The sequence below is a fragment of the Desmodus rotundus genome, chromosome 1 (assembly GCF_022682495.2).
Source record: "Desmodus rotundus isolate HL8 chromosome 1, HLdesRot8A.1, whole genome shotgun sequence".
Taxonomy (NCBI): domain Eukaryota; kingdom Metazoa; phylum Chordata; class Mammalia; order Chiroptera; family Phyllostomidae; genus Desmodus; species Desmodus rotundus.
In genome coordinates, this window is record NC_071387.1 from 132,698,038 (window position 1) to 132,711,110 (window position 13,073).

General features: G+C 35.9%; 1 protein-coding gene across 1 annotated transcript in view; it reads right to left on the reverse strand.

Moving 5' to 3' along the window:
• FBN2 (fibrillin 2) overlaps positions 1-13,073 on the reverse strand; it is a 251,867-nt gene that overhangs the window by 197,098 nt on the left and 41,696 nt on the right. The gene's annotated exons all lie outside the window — the stretch shown is intronic.

Below are 13,073 nucleotides of genomic sequence, written 5' to 3' on the forward strand. Positions count from 1 at the left end.
ATATTCTTTTACGCTTCCATTTCAATCCTTCGACTTCTTTCTCTTCTAAAGGCTATCAGAGGCAAGTCAAAACACAGAAGACACAAAACACAGTTGTTCTTATAAACCTAGAAGACTTAACATTAAGTAAAAGTTTTCTCAAGAAACATTAGTATATAATAACTTCTTATGCCATACAACTGCACACCTACCATAAATGGAGTACAATATAGAAAAAGTCTGGATTTTAAATGAAAAAATCTAAAGATTTTAAATGAAAAAATTAAAGTAAATGATAAATAATTAGAAAAAATGTTTTCAGTATATTGGTCACTATTACCACATTAATATTTTTAATGGAAGACAGGTAATTATTCAAAACAATGATCTGCTAACCCATGCTTATTTGCATAAAGAAATTATTGTTCATAACACTCCAGTCTCATTTTTTTTTTATGTCTTCAAAACACACTTCTATCTCAGGCCTTTTTCCTATGTAGTCTCCTTTTCAATAACTCTATTCCTTCAACTCTCTAAATGGTCAGTTCTTCCTCATCCTTCAGGCCTACAAGTCATTAGATGTCCTGTGATTCTTTTGTGGTCAATCATATGAGAACAGATGTCACTGCCAGGTAAAAGCCTTTAAGAACCAGGGTACAAGTTACCGTACCATCCTTCTTAGTTTCAGTTGCCATGGAGGCATGTGCTGAGACAGAGTCTTCTTGGCTCTGCATATCTGAGATGAATGAAGCTCCCCTGATAGCTCACACTGGACACTTAGTTATGTAGGGTGAACAGAAATTAGCCTTTGTTTATTAAGTAAACAAATAACAAAGACTTTATGATTATTTCTTACAGCAGCACAACCTAGACCATCCTAACTAGTACAAAGTCTCACATTAAAAATACTATAAAGGACACATGGACAAAATCAAGTGGGAGGGTGGAGGTCGGGGAGGGAGGTGGGTTCAGCTGGGGTGGGGTGGAGGGATGAGGAGAAAAGGCATACAACTGTAATTGAATAACAATAAAAATTTATAATAAATAAATAAATAAATATTTACTTACTCCTGAAAAAAAAATATTTAAGCATCTCCTCAAAGTAGAATTTCTTATACAATCATTTAAAATTATTTTAACCCATTATCTCAGAAACCTGTTTCCTTCAGAGCATTTATCCATATATATATATATATGACTGTTTCTTTGTTTTAAATTTTCCCAGACTGTAAGCACCATACAAAAGGGATTTCAAATATCTAGATTATAGTGCTTTCCCTAACGCCTATCACAGTAAACAGCAGATGATATTTTCATAGTGAATATTTGTTAAATGAATGAAAGTTGCATTTAAAATTGTATGTTATATATTTTACTAATTCTGATACAAGAAATGCCAATGACAAAAAGAGTTAAAATGCACAATAAATTCTCACAACACATTAAACTTCTCAATTTGAACACTGACATGATTTACAAGCTATGTATTTTACATTTGGGACACAACTGCTTAAATTTAGACAATATTAGTTTAATTTCAGATAAACTTAGATGCAGTTCACATCAACAGAGTGTAGACTTAAATTTACCCAACATATAAGAAGTCCTGAAGTTATAAAAATGGCATTTATTGAAGTTATGAAAGACACATACACTAAGCTAGAGTACTTACTTCCCTGCTAGCAATTTAATAAATGTTCCATCACATTTATGACTGTTTAATTTTCCACATATCTTTTATTGCCAGGCTAAAACCTTAGGAGTTCATGTTACAATAAAACCAGACTCAAGAACCTATTACAGAAATGAATTTAAGGCTGGCATCCACTGAAGCCTTAAATCTTCTTGTTCAATTGCCAGGGTGTGAGGTAAAAACGGTTGCTATCCTAACAATCTGTGTCTATATGTCAACTTTCGCCAGTGACTATATGTCAACCACAGATGCTGGTGAGTTGCAATCTAACATATACTTTGTGGTAGAGTTTAGCATGCCTGGAGGTCTCCGCTCTATAACATTTCATTATCTACCATCAGACGAGGCAAAATGCCAATACTAGAAAGCAAATTGAGACTAAATATGTTAAAAATGAACATTTCTATACAATCATGCTAGATCAGAGTCAATAGTGACAATTACACCTGTAGCAATTTAACTTGGATTCCTACTAAGAAGTATTTGACCAAGATAGCCCACAAAACACCTGATCAAATTTCACTCAGCAAATTTGCGCTTACAGAAATTATTTAACTATATTTTCCTCTGATTTGGATTTTTCTCTGTTATATGCTTTTAGACTTTTCATATCCTTTCATTTAAAACACTTTTTTCCCTTTCTATACTGCTTAAAAAACATTCACTGCACTTAGGTGATGCACTCCTCTATATCTGAATGATGTTTAAAACCCTGGCTTTTTAGTCAATCTGTTGGTATATATGCCAGGTAATCATAAATGAAAATAATAACTGATAAATTCATTTTTAAAGGAAATTCTGATTCTATAATGTTTTATTATTTATGCTGATACAATGGTTCCATATTTTCCCCCTTCGCCCCCTCATCCAACCCACCCCCCACTCCCACAGTCAATCCCCACATCATTGTCCATGTCCATGGGTCCTGCATACTTGTCCTTTGACTAATCCCGTCACCTTCTTTCAAACGGTCCCCACTCCTCTCCTCCCCTCTTACAGCTGTCAGTCTGTTCCATGCCTCTGGTTCTATTTTGCTCATTAGTTTATTTTGTTCATTAGATTCCTCTTATAAGTGAGATCATATGGTATTTGTCTTTCACTGTCTGGCTTATTTCACTTAGCATAGTAATCTCCAGTTCCATCCATGCTGTCACAAAGGGCAGGAATTTCTTCTTTCTTTCTGCTGCGTAGTATTCCATTGTGTAAATGTACCACAGTTTTTTAATCCACTCATCTAGTGATGGGCACTTAGGCTATTTCCAACTCTTGGTTATTGTAAAATATAAGATAATTATAAAGTACTCATATGCATGAGGCATTGTTCTGTTTTGTGAATGAATAATAATGCATTTACTCCTAACGGTGAAGTAGGTGTAATTACTATACTCAATTGACAGAGGTTCTCAAAGGTTAGGTACTATGTCCAAAGCGATATAGCAGTATAAAAAATTTATGTATGTGTTATGAATTATAACACATGCCCAGGAGAACAATATAGTATAGAATAGCAGTACAATAGAAAGAGTAGTTTTGGAGTCAGATGTGGGTTCAAATCTCAGTGCCATCATTTACTGCTTGCTTGACACTAACTTAGTGAAGTAATTCATGTAAAGAGCCTCCACATAGTAGGTGCTCATTTAAAAGTAGCTATTATCATTATTTAGATATGTGTTCAATAATTTTCTGTAAACAGTCAATATTTTCTAAGCATTATGAGAAGTATGAATTATTTTTATTAAAGGAAATAAATTATATACAAATAACTTTATTATTTTGAAAATTTAAGATTAGAGTCATACCCAGGTATTAAAAAATGATAAATTTCACATCAACTTAATTTCAACATAAGTAAGCCACATTGATGGTGAGCAAGACTTGTGAAAAAGAAATAAGTGTTATGAGAACTTCCACTGACATTTCTACTGAAGGCAAATCCGACACTTTTGGGATGAATCAAAGAATCTGCAGCAAATACAAAAAGAACCATAATAAGAGAATAATAAAAACCTCCAATCCATTTCTTAAAATTCTACAATTTATTCTCTTAAAAAGAACTGGAAAACGAGAGATTACTCCTTCATAATTGGAAATATTTTATGTACTCCAAACTGGAAATATCAACGCTAATGCCAACACTGAGACATTCAGTACATACAGTAATGCAGGTGTGACCACCAGGTTTATGTACGCAGGGGGCACACTTTGTTTCTAAGTCCACCCATTCATATTCAGGTACATGACTTAACAGTAGCAGTAATAAGTATATGAACAATAAATAGCGATTTTCTACTTTAGTGATTAATAGCTTCTACGAAAAGCAAACAAGTTATCCATCCATTCCTTAACTATCAATGACCCAGAAATCTTGGAATGCATTTTTTCCTTCAAAGTACAGAGTGTTCCTGAGTTTTTGCTGATCTATTTCCATAATTGTTGTTTGATCCAATACTCAAAAAAAAAAAAAAAGAAAACAAAAACATTCACCATATGTAATTTCTTCAAATGTTTAAATGATGAAGATAACACTTTAGGCTTAGAGAAAATGGTACGAGGTAAACAGAGATAATAAACTCATACTATAAATTCTGAGTAAAGAAGACAAGGAGAAAGTTAATTTTCAAAATGGGAAAAGGCCTCCTTTTTGAGTTACAATAAGAAAGGGTACGCACAATCTGTACTAGTTTTAAAACTATCTTTTACAAGTTCAAATAACCTTTAAAAGGGACAGCAAGTTATTTACTGTACTTCCTAGAGTATAATTGGAATTTTTTGATAAGACACTTAAACTTTCTGTTATGCAATCAAATGTTCTTATAACATTGTAAACTGTGCTCTAGGCAGTGACAGACCTTGAGATTCTGAGATTTACTGAGAACAAAGGCAGGTTATTGGCAAAGCCCTGCTGGCCTGCTTCCTGCAAGATCAGGTGGTAACAGGGCTTAGGGCATAATCACATTTTGTCTTCACAGGGCTGGGGCAAGTGAAGACTGCCAAGACCACCATGTCCTTGGTGCTGCCTGAGCTCAGTACAGGCTGTGAGCCTGATGGCTTGGACACAGTGCTCCCATTTATTTCATAGACAGTCTTCCTACTCTTTAATAATGCTAAAGTTGTTTCTCCCAAAGTCATTCCAACATCTGAAGAGGGTAATTTTCTAATTTTAAACTTGAAGGGGGGCAAGGAACGCAACAACAATAACAAACCAAGAAAATGCCCACCTTGATGAAAAAGAAAATTTGCCAGCAACTTTAAAGGAGAAAAAAACAATCTCTGAATGAGAGGCATTTTTTTCTCAACATGAATCAAGACTACCCTAATATTAAATTCTATTGAGGGAATTAATGACAGAGGGTTTATACTGAGATTTTTTTAATTTTCATTTACAGCTGACATTTACTATTATATTAGTTTCAGTCATAGGGCACAGTGATTAGTCATCTATAACTTACAAGGCAATCATTCCAGTAAGTCTAGTACCCATCTGACACCACACATAATAATTACAATGTCATTGACTGTATTCCCCAGGTGGTACCTTATATCCTTGTGACTATAAGTGCCAATTTGTACTAATGACATTGTTTAAAAATATGTTTTTTGCCATTCTCTCTCTGACAAAGCTTAGTGACTATTAGATTATCCTTAGGACTCTACATTAACTCTATAATGTTCTTGGTATTTAAAAACAGTATATTTGTCACAGAAATTTAGTTAACACCTTAAAGCTATGCATGTACATATGCTGCTCAGATAACTGTAGTCACTGTAAACATCTGTACAATCTGGGATTTTGTTTTCATTTTGAAATGAGGGCTCTCTTATTTAAAAGTTCATTAAAAACTAAAAACTGTTCTGCAAAAAAATAAAATAAATTAAATTAAAAATGGTCAGTGAGGGAGAAAGTTGAGGAATCAGAAAGTAAAATATTATAAGGATGAATTTTTGTGTACTGAGTCTACGGGAAGAAAATGGCAGCATGAGCAGCTCTATTAACTTGGTCCCCAGAGAAACAACCATAACTATTAAAAATATTTTTAAAACTATTTTAACTCTCTGAATATTGTCCTACGGGCATAAAGCAAACAAAGACACACTTATGCAAGAAAACCTATTAAATCTAGGTAAGAAGAACAAAAGTCTGTCACACGAACCACAGCTCACTTCTCCCTCCCCAACCCTAAGCTCATTGTGATGGAAGCTCCAATCAGGGCAGGTACTTTCAATAAAATTGGTCTCCATCTCCCTCTCAGTTCTCACTCAAGAGCTATGGTATCTCCCTAGAAGGGGCAGCTGTCAGTTTTTCTTACGCCTCTCAGCTTCATGGTATAGAGACTAAATTCCAAGAGAGTGTGGTGAGAGGTTGAGGGACCTTTCTTCACCCAGCCCCACTTGCAGGACGAAGGCCTCAGCCCAGGTGCAGGAGGCCACAAATACTCCTTATTGCCATCACCCCAGCATGCTAGTGGGGCAGAAGTTCCAAGCTAGGAGAGTCAAGGCAAAACACCCAATGCTATCCAACCCACACAGCATCCTACTCGTAATATAGGATGTCATTCTTAGATCGTTCTCCCACCTCCAATCCAGAGATTTTGATCTTAGGGAAAGAAAAATAAAACAAAGCGCGGTCTGAAGCTCTCTCCAAAGGAACCAACTTTATTTGGCATAGAAAAAGTAGGGTAAGTTCAAACCTAAGACTACTCTCAAAAACAATGAAGATTTCAATGGGAAGGAATTTACAGGAGGCTGGTAGCTCTAGGAGGTCAAAAGCTAAATTATAGGTCAGCTGGTTTACCAGAGAGAACTGGAGTAAGGCACAACTAGCAAGAGTCTTCCTGAGGTCAAAATAAACCTCAAAGACTGGCCTGAAAAACTACTCCTGGGAAGAGGCCAGAATTTATTTTTTAAAGATTTTATTTGTTTGATTTTAGAGAGAAAAAAAGAAGAGAGGGGAAGAGAGAGGGGAAAAAAAACCACTGATATGCCAGAGAAATATCAACTGGTTGCCTCACAATCGCAGCTCAGGGCAAGAGGCCTAAATTTAACTGGATTAGCCTATAGAGCAAGTTATGACCCAGGGCAGTGTGAAAAATAAGCAATAAACAGGCCATTAGTGAAGCCCAACAGTTGGGTGTGATAACTACAAAAGCAGACAGCTTAAGAGAGATCAGGAAAGAAGAGCCAAAGGGAACCCTGCTGAAACCACTGCCATTTCAGGTGACTGTGCATGTGTCCAAGGCACGGCTCCCTGGGGAGTATCATCAGAGGCTTCACAGGCCAGGGCACCAAGTCATTACATGGACAAGTAAATGGTAGATAACATGAAGCCCCTGAGGGCGGAGAAACCCCTGCCAAGAGTTGCTATAGTATGTCACTTTAAATGTGAAAATTACAACAAAAAATTATGAGACCTGTGAAGAAACAGGAAAGTAGACTGATAACACATAGGGAAAAAAACAAACAACAGAACTGGCCTATGAGAGGGCCCAGATGTCAGGCTTAACAGACAAACACTTCAAGGCAACCATGATAAATGTTTCAAGACCTAAAGAAAACCATGCTGTAAAGCAAGGTATGATGACAATACCTCACCAAAGAGAGAATATCAATAATAAGATAGAAATTGTAGCAAAGAACCAACTGGAAATTCTATAGTTAGAGAGTGAAATGATGAAAATGATCCCCTTCACTAGAGGGGATCAACAGTAGATTTGAACTGACAAAAGGAAAACTCAGCAAGCGTGGTGATAGGACAGTAGAAACAATGCAGTTTAAAGTGTAGAGGAAGGAAACAGGAAGGGAGAAAAGAGAATAGAGATTCAGAGAAGTGGGTCACACCATTGAACACACCAAAATATACATCATGGAAGTACTGGCTGAAGAGGAGAGAAAAGAGCAGAAAAAGATATCTGAAGACTTGACAGTATAAAACTTCTCAAACTTGATCAAAAATACTATTAATCCACACCTATAAGAAGTTAAACTCTTAGTCATATAAATACAAAGTGATCCAGTTATTTACACATATCACAGTAAAAAATCTTAAAGAGAAAAATCTTGAAATCGGCAAAAGAAAAACAATTCCCCACACATAAGAGAGTTCCAATACATTGGACACTGACTACTTATCAGAAACAAAGGAAGCCAGAGACACTGGAAAGAGAAGAGCAAATTAAACCTAAAGCAAACAGAAAGGAAGACATAATAAAGTGCAGAGCACAAAATAATGAAATAGAAAAGAGAAAAATAAGAGGGAAAAATCAATGAAACCAAAAGTTGGTTCTTTGTAAAGATAAAATTGGCAAACCTTTTAGCTAGGCTGACCAAGAAAAAAAGACATAAGACTCAAATTACTAACATCAGGAAGAAAAGAGGAGGAATTACTACTGACAATACGGAAAGAAAAATGATGAGAAAGTAATATGATGAGCATGCTGGACAGTATGCCAACAAGTTAAATATATGAAACAAAAATTCATAGAAAAACACAAACTACCAAAAATTACTCTAGAATAATTAGAAAATCTGAATGGACGCATGGAAGGTAAAGGGCTTGACCTAGGAATTAAAACCTACACAGAATGCTGGTGGGGGGCGTGCAGGGTGGAGGGCAATAAAGGGGAGAAAAAATGGGACAATTGTTATGGCATAATCAATAAAATATATATTTTTAAAAAGCCCAAACACAGGTGGCTTCACAGGTAAATTCTAACAAATATTTAATAAGGAAATACCACCATTTTTTCACAAATGTTACCAAAAATTGTAATACAGGGGGACATTTCTTAGCTGATTCTATGAGGCCATTATTACTGATACCAAAACCAGACAAAGACATCACAAGAAAACTGCAAATCAATATTTCCTATAAATAGAGACACACACAAAAAACCCTTCAACTAAATACTAGCTAATTGAATCCAGCAACAGAAAAAAAATGATTATAAACCATGACCAAATAAGTTTATACAAGGAATGCAAGGTCAGTTCAAAATATAACATCAATCATTATAATAGAGCATAATGAAATAAAGGACAAAAATAACAATCATCTGAAACAAAAAGCATTTGACAAAATCCAACACCCTTTCATGATAAAAACACCCTAAAACCTAGGAACAGAAGGAAACTTCCTCAGCCTTTTGTAATAAAAGGTAAACTTTTGTAGGTATAAGCCCTCTATAAAAACTCCACAGCTACATTATACTCAATGGTGAAAGACTAGCTGCTTTCCCCTTAAGATCAGGAGTAAGATGAGGATGTCTATTCTTGCCATTTCTGCTTAACATTGTAGTGAAGATCCTAGACTGGGCAAATAGGCAAAACAGGAAGTAAAAGGCATGCATATGGTTAAGAAAGAAGTAGAATTAACTCTATTTGCCAATTACATCATAAATATATATGTGTGTGTGTGTATTCATATTCTTATTCCTAAATTGTCCACTAAAAAATTATTGGAACTAATTAAATAGTTTCGCAAAGTGGCAGGACATAAGATCAATACACAAAAATCAATTGTATTTCTATACACTAGCAATGAACAATTTAAAATAAAATTAAGAAAACAATTCTATTTATAATAGCATAAAAATACTTAGAAATAAATTTAACAAGTATAAAACATATACTCTGAAAACTACAACACATTGTTGAAAGAAATTAAAGAGATATAAATAAATAAAAAGATATCCCATAAAAGAAAGAGAGAAACATTAATCATTTTAAGACCTTGTTGGACACCCTTTCCTAAATGTCTTTAGTGAGTGAGTGTAAGGGGGGTAAGGAGGTTCCTTGCTTTGAGTTGTGCCGATTATCAGCCTGATGGGCACAATTTTTATAGGGCCGCTCGATGTCACCACATAGAACACCAAACATGAGACTTAAGAAAAATTAATCTATGACACATGTGGATGAGTTCTTGATGAGCACACCAAGAAGTCCCAGATCTTCAGAGATTCATGGACAAAATTTTCTTGATCCACTATGAACTGTGAGCTGAATTTCCTAGATCTGGCTGGGTAATCACCATAAATCTAATCCCAAATGAATGAGGAATAAAGTAGAGAATCCAACAGTCCACTCCAAAATTCTTAGAATGCCCTGGGTCAATAACTATTATACTTACTAGTCAAAGACTATAGTCAAGGTTTTGCTTTAGAGTCATCCTAGTAGGCATGACAGAAAGCCTGAACCATCCGGAGCCACGCTGTACCAGGACAAAGATAATTCGTAATATAGCCATCTAGAATTCTACATGTTTTATGCCACATTGCTTTCAATAAAGTGGCAAGAGAAAGAGACATGTTTTCTAGTTCATGGCTGTGTCTCTGGGCTAGTGGCAGGGTCAGAGCTGAATTTCAAGATCTTTGTAATATGATATTTAATATCAGTAACACAAGAGTTGAAGATGGCAGCTGAGTAGTCCACTTGCTCTTGCCCCCGACTCAAGATTCTTGGCTAATGTTCTGATAAAAAACCTGAACAATCTATAGAATCTCAGCTGATACGAATTTTTGAAGCCAGGGAGTACGGATGATGCTTCACAATGGGCAGTAAAGAGATGTTATAGGTCGAAGGGGAAATACCCCATGTGTGGCACCTGCAGCAGCAGAGAGATTAGTCAGAAACTGCAGCGAGCAGTCATCAGGGCCCCACCCAGCCTTGGCTCTCACACAGAGCTGCCATCAGTACCAAGCAGGAAAGAGCCAACTCTCTTATACAGACTGTCCCCCCCGCCCGAAATGGACAGTTAATCAGAAACTATACATTACTAGAAATAAGCTGGGACAGTCCAAGACGGGTAGTGCAGCGGCAGGGGAAAACACCTGCAATTTTCCCAGAAGACTAAACAGCACCTCCCAGGGGTCCCGCCCTCTTGAATGCAATAGAGTCCCCTTCTAAAGGCTTCTACCACCTGAAGATAGTACATGCAGTCCTGCCAGAAGCTGAATGACCCACCCCTGGACCTTGAGCTGATAAAAAGCCAGAGACAGATCCAGAAGGAGAAAACAGAAGGCAAACACCAAACTGCTAAGACGAACTCCACCTCATATTTCTTCAGTAAATGTATTATTTTTTTCTCACACATAGCCTTTTAATATTGTCCTTTTTCTTCAATTGTATTCCAACTAATTCACTATTTTTGTCTTTTATTTTTATTTTTACTTTTATATTTTTTGTATTATTTTTATTTCAAATCTCACATTGTGCCCTTCCCTTATTTTACTCCATTTTGCCTTCTTCCTTCCCTTTCTTATTTTCATTTTAAATTTTATTTTCCCCCTTTCTACATCTTGTTCCTTCCTTACTCTTACTATTCACTCAAATCATTCTCCCTCTATCCTCTCAAAATCATTTTTCTTTACTGTAGATATCTCATATTCTCTTTTCTCTTTCTTATAATATTGTTATTCTCTTTCTGCCTTTATTAATCTTTGCTATTCTGTTGTAGTTATTGAATTTGTTGTGGTTTTTCTTCAATTTTGTTCCTACTGGTTCAATATTATTTTATTTTATTTCAAACTTCATATTATACTCTTCCCTTTTTTACTCCATTATTCCATCTCCCTTCTCTTTTTTATTTCCATTTTAAATTGTATTTTCCTCTTTTCTTCACCTTCTTTCTAATCCCTACTCTTATTATTTCTCCTCCCTCTTCCCTCTGAAAATCATTTTTCTTTCCTTTAGTCATCTCATCTTTTTTTCCTATCTTATAATATTCTCAATCCCTTTCCACCTTTATTAATCTTTGCTCATATGCTGTTGATATTGTTGATGTGGCAAGAGGTATTTTTGCTGGTGTGGGTTTGGTTTTCTGGGTACTTCTGCTTTGTTCTGCCAACACCTATATAATGAAATACAAGATGTGGTGGGGGTTGTGACTCTCAGTTAGCCAGTCAGAGGGGAAAACCCCCCAAAAGAATAAACCATCAATAGTCAAAGCCCGAATACAACAAGAGACCTCATATAAACTGAATGAAGGGCATCCCTGTAGCCGCCAGTTCAGAAGATCAAAGAGACTGCACCACTGAGTCCCACAGAGCTCCTAACACAGAAAGCCACCCACGAAGACAGGGAGTCAAAGCAGGGCAATCTGAGATGCAGGAACAAACAAAAAGAGCCACCTAAAATAGGGAGACAAAAGAAACAACCTCCAATTGAAAGGAAAAGAGGAATCCCCAGAAAAAGAGCTAAATGAAATTAAGGCAAACAATTATTCAGACATAGAGTTCAAAATAATGGTTATAAGGATACTCAAGGAACTTAGTGGGAACTACAACAGCATGAAAAAGAATATGGAAACTATGAATAAGAATCAGGACGAAATTAACAATATCTGAAATGAAGAATACACTAGAAGGAATTAAAAGCAGGCTAAATGAAGCAGAGGACCAAATCAATGAGCTGGAAGACAAGGTAGGAAAAAACACCCAGTCAGACCAACAAAACCAAAAAATGAAAACTCAAAAAAAAAAAAGAAAGAAAAAAAAAATCCAAAAACGAGCATAGTTTAAGGGAGCTTCAGGACAACATGAAATGTAACAACATTCGCATCATAGGAATACCAGAAGGAGAAGAAAAAGAGCAAAGGATTAAAAAAAAACCTGTTTGAAAAAAATGACAGAAAACTTCCCTAACTTGGTGAGGGAAAAAAATCAATCAAGTTCAAGAAGCACAGAGGGTCCCTATCAAGATGAACCTAAAAAGGCCTTCTCCAAGATACATAATAATTAAAATGGCAAAAATTTAAAGACGAGAGAATCTTAAAGGCAACAAGAGAGAAACAGCTAATAATATACAAGGGAGCTCTGATAAGGCCATCAGCTGATTTCTCAACTGAAACACTACAAGCCAGAAGGGACTGGCACGAAATATTCTAGGTAATGAAAAGAATGGACCTGCAACCAAGACTAACCTCCAGCAAGGCTCTCAATTAAAATGGAAGGTAAAATAAAGTGCTTCCCAGACAAAAGAAGGTGAAAAGAGTACATCTCCACCAAGCCAGCACCACAAGAAATGCTAAAGGAACTGCTTTAAGAAGAAGAAAAAATGGGGAGGGAGGAGGAACACATGTACAAAGGGAAAAAATGGCAATGAACAGGTACCTATCAATAATAATCTTAAATATAAATGGATTAAATGCTCCAATCAAAAGGCATAGGGAAGCTAAGTGGATAAGAAAACTTGATCACATATATGCTGTTTCAAGAGACCCACCTCAGAACAAAAGATCTAACAGGCTTAAAGTAAAGGGATGGAAAAAATATTCCAAGCAAATGGACATGAAAATATAAAACTGGGGTAGCAAAGCTTATATCAGACTTCAAAACAAAGGCAATAACAAGAGATAAAGAAAGTCTCCACATAATACTTAAGGGAGTAGGCCAACAAAAGGATATAGCCC